The sequence below is a fragment of the Cryptomeria japonica genome, chromosome 9 (genome assembly GCF_030272615.1).
Source record: "Cryptomeria japonica chromosome 9, Sugi_1.0, whole genome shotgun sequence".
Lineage (NCBI taxonomy): Eukaryota > Viridiplantae > Streptophyta > Pinopsida > Cupressales > Cupressaceae > Cryptomeria > Cryptomeria japonica.
In genome coordinates this window covers 75,258,999-75,268,594 of record NC_081413.1, presented here as the reverse complement: position 1 = coordinate 75,268,594, position 9,596 = coordinate 75,258,999, and positions in this window count along the sequence as shown.

Below are 9,596 nucleotides of genomic sequence, written 5' to 3'. Positions count from 1 at the left end.
CCTTGGGAAATTCTAGAATGTAGAGGATTTCGGTGAATCCTAGGGTTTCAATAATTTTATGTTCAGGTTGTACATTTTTGGAATCATCACAGATAATTGTTTTGTACATTTTTTTAATTTCTTCATCTCCTAATTCCTCTATGTTGTAATGGATGTATATTTTGGGATCTTCTGCAAAAAAAACTCCTTTGGGAATTTGGGAGAATGCACCTATATTATCATCCTTTTTAGCTATCTCGGGAACTAGCTGAAACATGGGCCTAGGGCATTTGATAACCTCAACTATAGTAGGGTTAGCTATAAATTCAGGTGTAGAGGAGGATGCCATGATAAATACCTTTATCTACCTTTGGATGGATTGATTGTCAAAGTGCTTTTCCTCTTTGCTCGAAATGCCTTAGCTCTGCAAATTTCACGCTCTTTGAATGTTTGAAATCTTGATGAAATGAAATGGAGCCAAAATCATAAATTTATAATGTTTATTTGCCATCTACCACATTTAATGCTTGTCGGTTAAGTAATCACTTAACTTCATTTGTCGGTATAGAAGTAATTTCTACTTTTTACCATCAACTGAGGAAATAACAACATATGTCTCATTGATTGCCAAAACCTCAAGAAAATTTTCTTCAATTTGATGAAGAGCTTCCTGCCGGTGGAGCACTACTCTGTCCTGCCAGTGGAGCACTACTCTGTCCTGTCGGTGGAGGAGTATTCCCAACAATATTTAGGTATGTCTTTCTAATCCATTGTTTTCAAAATTCTTGCTTAACCTCTTCAAATTTTTCTTTTCCTTCAAACTAGAACTTTTGTTGTCTGTCTGTGATCCTTTACTTCTATAGAATTTTGCAATATGCCCAATCTTGTTACATGCATAGCAAGTCACATTATTCTTCTGAATAGCTTTACCATAACCTATGTCGGTATGTTTTCTACATTGATTAGATAGGTGTCCAAATCTTCCACAAACATAACATCTCACATTCATTCTACAATTTTTAGAGTCATGACCAACTTTGTTGCATTTTGAACATTGACCGGTGGGTGTGTTGATGTTCTGATAATTTCTATATCTACATTGATTTTCTCCATGACCATACCTATTACAGTTAAATCATTTTCCATTAAATTTATAAGCATTAGGTTGCCTTACCAATTTGCTATGATCCTGAGTGTTTGCAGTACTGGAGCTTTCTCCAACTTCAAAGCCAATTCCACAAGTGTCACCTTTGGGTTTCTGGTTCTTCACCAAGTTACCAAGTTCTTCTGAGCTTTTCTTGAATTTTTCTTTGTGTTGATTTGCAATATCTAGTTCTCTTTCTAAAATCTCTTTCTACCTCATCAGTTCATTTGAGTCATTCTGAGTATGCATCAGATCTGTTTTTAATAGGTCATTTTCATAGCTAAGTCTTGTGTTCTCATTTGCTTCATCACTTAGTCTTTTGGTCAACTCTTCTTCATTCTTCTTTATATCTTCAATTTATTTACAAAATCTCATGGTCATGTCCTGCATTTCATTCTTCGTTGTCATGTTTTCTTGTTTTAGCTTGCATATTTGATCATTAAGTGATTCTTTTTCATCATTCTCATTTTGCATCTTTTCACATAATTCTCTTCTCTTGTTCCTTGCAATGGTAAAATTTTCTTGAAGTGCCTGAATGATATCCTGAGCTACCTTTAGATCATCTTCAAGTTTTATGTTTTTCAATTTCTCTGTATCATAGTCTGAGAGAGCGACTTCTAGTTGCTTCATCAGATTTTCCATCTCTACCAGTGTCAAGATCTTCCTCAAGCTATTAGGCTTCTGAAAATAGAGGACCAGGCTCTAATACCAATTGTTAGGATTCCCATAGACACTAAGAGGGGGGAGTGAATCAGTATCTAACCAGTGAGTTAAATATCTTAACTTAAAACATGTAGAACATATTATAACAGTGTACCAGTAAGCAAGAAATAATGCAATAAATAGAATTAGAAGCAACCACATGAAAAACACACCATAACACAATATTTTAACGAGGAAACCTGGTGTGGGAAAAATCTCAGTGGGATTTGTGACTCACAATATTCACTTACTGGCCAATAAGAGAATATTACTTACAAAAGGGGGCTTGCACATGCAGGAAGGCCAAGTGCCTAGAGCACACTGCTCAAAATAGAAGTCTCACTGACTTACAAAATGGATTATATAAATCCAGTGTCTTGTACTACTTCAGAATAGCATCTATAATACTAGATCCAATACTGGTTTTTTCTCTACTTCTTACATAAACCCTTAACATATAATTTGCATAATAGGTCTACCTAATTACATTCCATATCTCGCTTTACATCACCTTCTATACTTCTCTCAATGTTCTATAATGATCTCTCTATATATAGGAGTCATTTTACATCATGCCAAGTTGGCTTACAATGATTTTTCAATAATAAATAAAATATATTACAAAAAGTCCTGTTGGCTTCCTGTGTCGATATGCTTCTTTTCTCTGCTAGTGCTGGTAGTCTAAGTGCCGGTGTAGAGTCTGTTTTGCTAGTGCCAGTGGATTGTCTTGTCGGTGACATAGGATTGTAAGGTTGCCATCAATGACAAAACCTTCAATCACCTACAATGTCTCATTGGAGTGTGCATATGCCAACATTATCAACAATATAATCAGAATATGTTGTAGCAACAACTGATTGCACACAGGTACTATGGATTAAACAAATGTTTAAGGACATAAAGGTATAATGCAAGGAACCTATAACTATTTACTATGATAATATGGCAGCAATTGATATATCTAAGAATCTGGTATTTCACTCAAAAACTAAACATGTTTCTATACAATTCAATTTTCTAAAAGAGAATGTTGAAGCAAAAGAAGTGAAATTGGTTTATGTGAATACTAAAGAGCAAATTGTAGATAGTTTTGCAAAGCCTTTGCCTAAGGAGACTTTTGAATATCTCATAAAGCAGCTTGGAGTTCTACCCCCACTAGTAGAGACTTAGACAGTTGATGTTTTTCATCAACCAACAGAATTAATAGAGAAATATTTTTTTCCTGCTTTGATGAGGAGAGCTACTAATTAGGGGGAGTAGTTGGTATGTTGTAATGAGTTGGCATTTTATACTTGAATTTGGTTTTTATTGCTTTGGCATTTGATGTCAAAGGGGGAGAAATATTATGGAAATTTTTTTTTTGGGAGAGATATTATTGGGAGAGATTATTTCTAGGGGAGAGACATTATGTATTTTGATTTTTGGTTAATGATCTCTTTGGGAGATTGTTGGTTTTTTGGTTTTTGGCATTTCTGTTTTGGCATTTTGATGGTTTTTCCATCTTGTGTTGTCATCAATGCCAAAGGGGGAGATTGTTGGGATTTTGGATATGTTGATATGGTTTTGTCATTGATGTCAACACTTGTCAATACTTGTCAACACTTATCAGCACTTGGAGATCTTTGGTTATGTTCACCGACAAGTCAGAGACTTATGCACAATCACCGATATTTGGTTCACCGACAGATTATATTGTTCACCAGCACTTGGAATGACTTGGAAGCTAAATGGTTATGTTGAAGACATTATTTGATCACTTGGTTTTGGTGATTTGGTTATTGATCTATTTGGGTTTGCGTATTTGTTGTTGCCAGCAAATAAGTCCAGGCTATGCACTGGCAAGCATATCTATTCTAGATCAACATGGTACATTATGAAGATGATTTATTATTATTGTAAATGGTTTAAGCTGACTTGATGCATCAGTTATTGATTTATTTGTAATTATTGTAATATCTTTTTAGTGAGTCGACCTATTTATCTAGTCTTAGGTTATGGTATAAATGTAAGATCTCATTTGTGAGATTGATATGCGATTGAAATAAGGATTGTAATAGGGTATATGCAAAAATAAGAAGAGTTATACATGCAGACATCATTTGAAGGTTGAAGGAAGGTTTTGAGGAAGATAATCAGAACTAAACCGGTATTGAATCCAACATATGAAGATGTTATTTTTTGTAGTACATTATCATTGGATTTAAACATCCAATTGTAGTCAATGTGACTCCTATTTTGTGATTGAGTAGTGAGCTCTAGGCATCTGACCTTTCTGCATGTGCAAACTCCATATTGTATACACATATTATCTGTAGTGGTATCATTTGATTTTGGGTAAGGCTTCCCATCGTTGTTTTTCCCCATACAGGGTTTCCACGTACAAATATTTGTGTTATATGTTGTGGATGTTATTGTCTTTTTGTTTCATGCATTAATCTTTACCGGTAGTGCAACTAATTGATAAAACTATCCATAGGCATAAAGTTTGATTTACCGGCATTAAGCTTTAAGTTCTGGTTAAGTTAATTTTGGTTGAATCTATTAGACAACTGATTCACCCCCCCTCTCAGTTGTCTCCAGGACCTAACAGTTTTTGGTACTTTTGATACTATTTCAGCTATGTTGATTCAATAGAATGATGAGAGATTGGAGCAGCCAATAACATTCTTTAGCCAAGGCTTAGAAGGGTACAAACAAAATTATTCTTTTTTTGAGAAATATGCATTAGTGGTCATTAGAAGTCTAAAGAAATTTAGACACATGCTTTCAAATAATAAAATTCACCTAATGGTTTCTCATCCTAGTATAAAAGAATTTTTGTTGAATACAGATCTTAATGACAAAAGAGCTAGTTGGATCACGAAAGTGATGGAGTATGATGTCAATATCAAGGTAAAAAATCTAATTAGAGTTAAGGGACTATGTGAACAACTTTCTGATCACACAGAAAATAGTGAACAAGAGAATGAAGAAGTTGTCCTAGTTCATGAAGATAATGAACCAATTGTTTTAGCAATACCTCCTACAAGTTGGGTGCAAGAAATGATGATTTTTGTTCAGAATGGTGAGTATCCTAAAGGCCTGAACAATGAAAAACAAAGATACTATAGACTTCAAGCTATCCCTTAAATCATTTTGGATGGAATTTTGTTTACAAAAGATTTTAATGGTGTATTCTTAAGATGCATAGATTCAGATCAAACTGACAAAATATTAGAGGAATTCCATAATGGACCAGCTGGTGGTAACTTTGCACCACAGACTACAACATTAAAGATCATGAGGGTAGGATATTTTTAGTTTGATTTGCATAAAGATGCATATACTTGGGTAAGGAAATGTAATAATTGTGCAGTATTTGTAGGAAAACAAAAGATGGCATCTTTACCCCTATAACCTGTTCAAATTGAACAATCATTAATGAAGTGGGGTCTTGATTTTATCAAAGTCATCAATCCACCTTCAAGTTCTAGGCATAAATGGATCTTGAAAGCCACCGATTACTTTAGCAAGTGGACTGAAGTTGTACCCTTGAAGGAGGCAAATGAAAGTGTAGTCCTAAAATTTTATTAGGACTTAGTAGCAAGGTTTGGTATCCATGATTCTATTATTTTAAACAATGCATTAGCTTTTGTACGATTTAAGATTACTGATTGGGCTGTCCAGAACAACATATTTTTGAGTACTTCGTCCAATTATTACCCTCAAGGTAATGGACAAGCCAATTCTACTAATAAGAACTTGATTAGGCTAATCAAGAAGACAATAGAAGATAATCAGAGAACTTGGCACTCTCAGCTGAAACATGCATTGTGGGCTAATAATATCACCCCTAAGAGAGCTACAGGTATATCTCCCTGTAGCGTCCTAAAATTGTGACACTTGCAATTTCGACTGCATTTCAGTCTTCACGACGGCGATGCAACACGCAACCTGAATGGAGACCCTGAAACTTGCTCACGACACTGAAAACTGCAATTTTCAAGCACCCTGGCCTGAACCTCCTTGCACCCTGCAGTCCCGGGAGGTGGGACCAGAGCGCCTAGCGCCCTGGTCCCCAGGACCATGGTGCCCAGCGCCCTGGTCCCTGGGTCCTATTTTGGGCCCAGTTTCCTAAGGAGATTGCGGGTCTTTTTGTTTGCAATTTGGAAATTACATTTCCTGGTCGGCCTAAGGTCGGGAAAATCAGTCTATCAGCCCTAATTGACAAGTATATAAACTACATTTTTCTCTCTCATTTGAGGATAACAGATACATGAGGGAAAAAGCGTGGAAACTATACTCAAACATTCAAGCATTCAAGCATTCAAGCATTCCTTTAAGCAATTGAACATTTCATGTCTCCATTCAAGGCTAAGTGTTGCATTCAAGACAAGGATTCAACCATTGAAGAGGAGATCATATACTACATGTTACATACAACATACAACATCTAAACCTTCGCACATAAGGATACAAACATCCTTAGAACAAGGTATTAGTACTTGTTTTATATACATTTACATTTACAGCTCTTGCTCATTTCTTGGTTAATTCCAAAACCGGGGTTTGACCTAAAGGCAAACCCCTAATCCCTAACCCCCCAATCGTCTTCACTTTTCTGTGTGTAGGTTGCAGGTACGCGGCTGAAATTGAAGTTCTGGAATCCTTGTGCAGAGACAAATAGATCCCCCTTCGTTTCGCGGATTTTTCGGAGGACCGTGGCGCCGGGCGCCATCGTCCTGACAACTTTTGCTCAAATTTGCAGGATAGCGCTGTAACGACATTTTATTACTAATTCCAGGTCCGCAGCTTCATCCTATAATCCAAACTCAGTTTATAAGCGAATCTTTGTCACTTTCTATGCATGCTTAGCTTAATTCTTCTATCAACATTCTTTACAAAAGAGGGTAGCCTTGCTGTCTTAACCCTTGAAACACATTTAGCATCCAATCTTGCATTGCATGGGATTGGATCTTGTGGGTTTCAACCCCTCTTTTGAATGTAAAGTCTCTCCCCTAAGTGAAAACCATCGAATCCTAGCGAACCTCCCTTCTCTCTCCTCGGAGTTGGAAGAGGGGAGAACAACTAGGGTTCGATCTCGATTTTCCGCTTTACATTTTGGTGAACCCGACCTGAACATCCTTTCTGGTTTTTCATGCTTAGATCTGAAAAAATTGATTACATTTCCATGATTGATCTTTTGCAAAATTTTAGAGGTGATTGCATAAAAACCCTAAATTTTCTTTTTAGTAATTGAATTTGTGAAATGTCTAAATGTTAATGCTTGTTTCAGATCTGCCCTTCTATTACAAATTTTCAATTCATATCTATGCTTTAATTTTGAAAATTAAGTGGTTAAGTGTCAAAACCCTAATTTTTGAAACCCTCTTGATTCAACCTTTGTCCGACAATTTCACTGATCAAAACATCTCCAAATCAGCTGTAACTTTGGATTCCGCAATAAAATCACAATATCTTTCATCCCTGAAAATTTGGAAAAAAGTTGCGAGGACCGTGGCGCTGAGCGCCATCGTCCCCGACATTTTTTCCGAAATTTCGAGAGCAAGATCTTACTGTGTTTTTCTGCTAAAATTCAGAATTTTGGCTGATTTTATCAATTTTAACACCTTCAAAATTACAGTCAAAGTTGGTCTTGTGATTGCATGGATTAAGGCTTCTAAACATTTAAAAATCATTGAAATTGAAATTTTGTGTCAAAATTGTGTTCTTACTGTCCTAAATCTGAAAAGTGTGTTATCATTCATTAAAAATTTCAGTGCTTTATTCAAATTCTTGCAATTTGTGACTTTTGAAATTAAGTGCTTAATTACAACAACTTTGATTTCCACTTTCAAAATTGAATTTTGCGTGAAATTGAGTCAATTTTCAAATTTCAAAATTTGCATTGCTCTTGACATTCCCTCTAAAATCATAAAATTCAAAATTTCAGTTTCCCTCTCTTTTTCAAAATTCAAATTTTGCATTTTTCGACAATCTTGGTAGGGTTCAATTTCGAGATCGTAACTTTAATTTGGCCTATCTATAGATCGTAAAATCACTCAATTTTTTTCAGATTAGCTCTAAAATCATCATATCTTTCATCTCTGCAAATTTCAAAAAAAGTTGCAAGGACCGTGTTGCACTCCGAGCGCCACGGTCCCGGACATTTTTTCTGAAATTTCGGGAGACTGTTGTGATTGCATTTAACAGCTTAAATCCAGAAGATTAGCTGATTTTACTGAAAATTGCTACCTCTAAATTCAAAATCTTCTCTCTCTTTCTAGTGCATGAGTTTTACAACAATAAGCCCTACTTACACTATTCCCGTTAGAAGAAGCCGTAGAATTAAGTCTTTCCAAGGTTTAATTACTGAGGAAATGGAACCTAATTTGAATAGCCTTTTTAACAAGGACATGGCTAATTCCTCTAATCCTCCTAATGATGAAGAAGCTCTCCATGAGGTTTCCGTAGAACAACTTTCAAAATTGGATAACCAATTTGATGATTTTCGACAATGGATGTCTCAAGAATACCTTGATAGTCAAGCTCTTCCTTTAATTGAGGGTCTAAAACATATGCTGCAAAGTGATAAGAATGGAATTGATATTTTGCGTAGTATTGCACACATTGTGGATTCAAATGTGATGCCTATGAAGAGTTGTGCCGAAACCTTAGGTTATACACAACCTCCTACTCAAGACAATCATTCTATTCCTTTGACGACTCCTATTGCTAGTATACCTACTTTTACATCAAACATAATGGCTACTTCAACACAAGACATTCCTCCTATGATCACCAGTCATGGGGGCAACCCTTCTTCTTCAATTAACCCTCTTCCTTCATTCAATCTGACTTCTTCATTCATTCCTTCAATGAGTGTTCCTATTACAACTCCACAAATGAACATGACGCAAGGGGGCAATTCGTTTAACCATTCCATCCCTCCTTGTAGTGTTCCTCCTGTCCAATCATCTCCTATGACTAATTATCATAGAGTCCCACCACCTTACTCTTTACCTTCTTTCAATAACATAACACCTCCATCTCAATCTAACACATCCAATATGAATTCTTCGACTGAAGCGACCATTAACAATCTAGCACAAACTGTCTCTTCTTTACAGCAACAAATTGCCTCTATGAATCAATCTAAGTTTAGTGTGCCCACATTTGACGTTGCAAGCCCACTTTCTCTTGACATTGTTCGAGCTATCCCTCCTAAACATGTTGAAATCCTGCATTTGGAACTTTATAATGGTAAAGGAGATCCTCTAACACATGTTAAGACTTTTCAAACAATTTGTACTGATTTTGCTTATGACCAAAGGTTGCTTGCAAAACTGTTTACTAGAACATTAAGAGACAAAGCCCTACAATGGTATTGCTCGTTGCCTTCCTATTCTATTACTTCTTTCGAACAACTTGCAAATGCTTTCATTCAACAATTTCAGAACAATATAAGTCCTAAAGTTACTTTGATTGATTTAATGCATTGTAAACAAGGTGTTAAAGAAAAAGTGACTGATTTCATTGGTAGATATAAGCATTTGTATGCTCAAATTTCTTTTCCAGTGCCTGACAATGATATTCAAAGAATCTTTATTTCTAATTTACAAAAAGATATTCGAGACAAACTTCTGTTTTCTGAGTTTACTTCTTTCCAACAGTTGTGTGCAACTCTTCACAATTATCAATTGACTGTGAGTCAAATGGAACAATTACATCCTATGGCTCCGAGTGATAAGGGTGATAGTAGTCAACAACCATTTGGGAACTTTAAACCGAA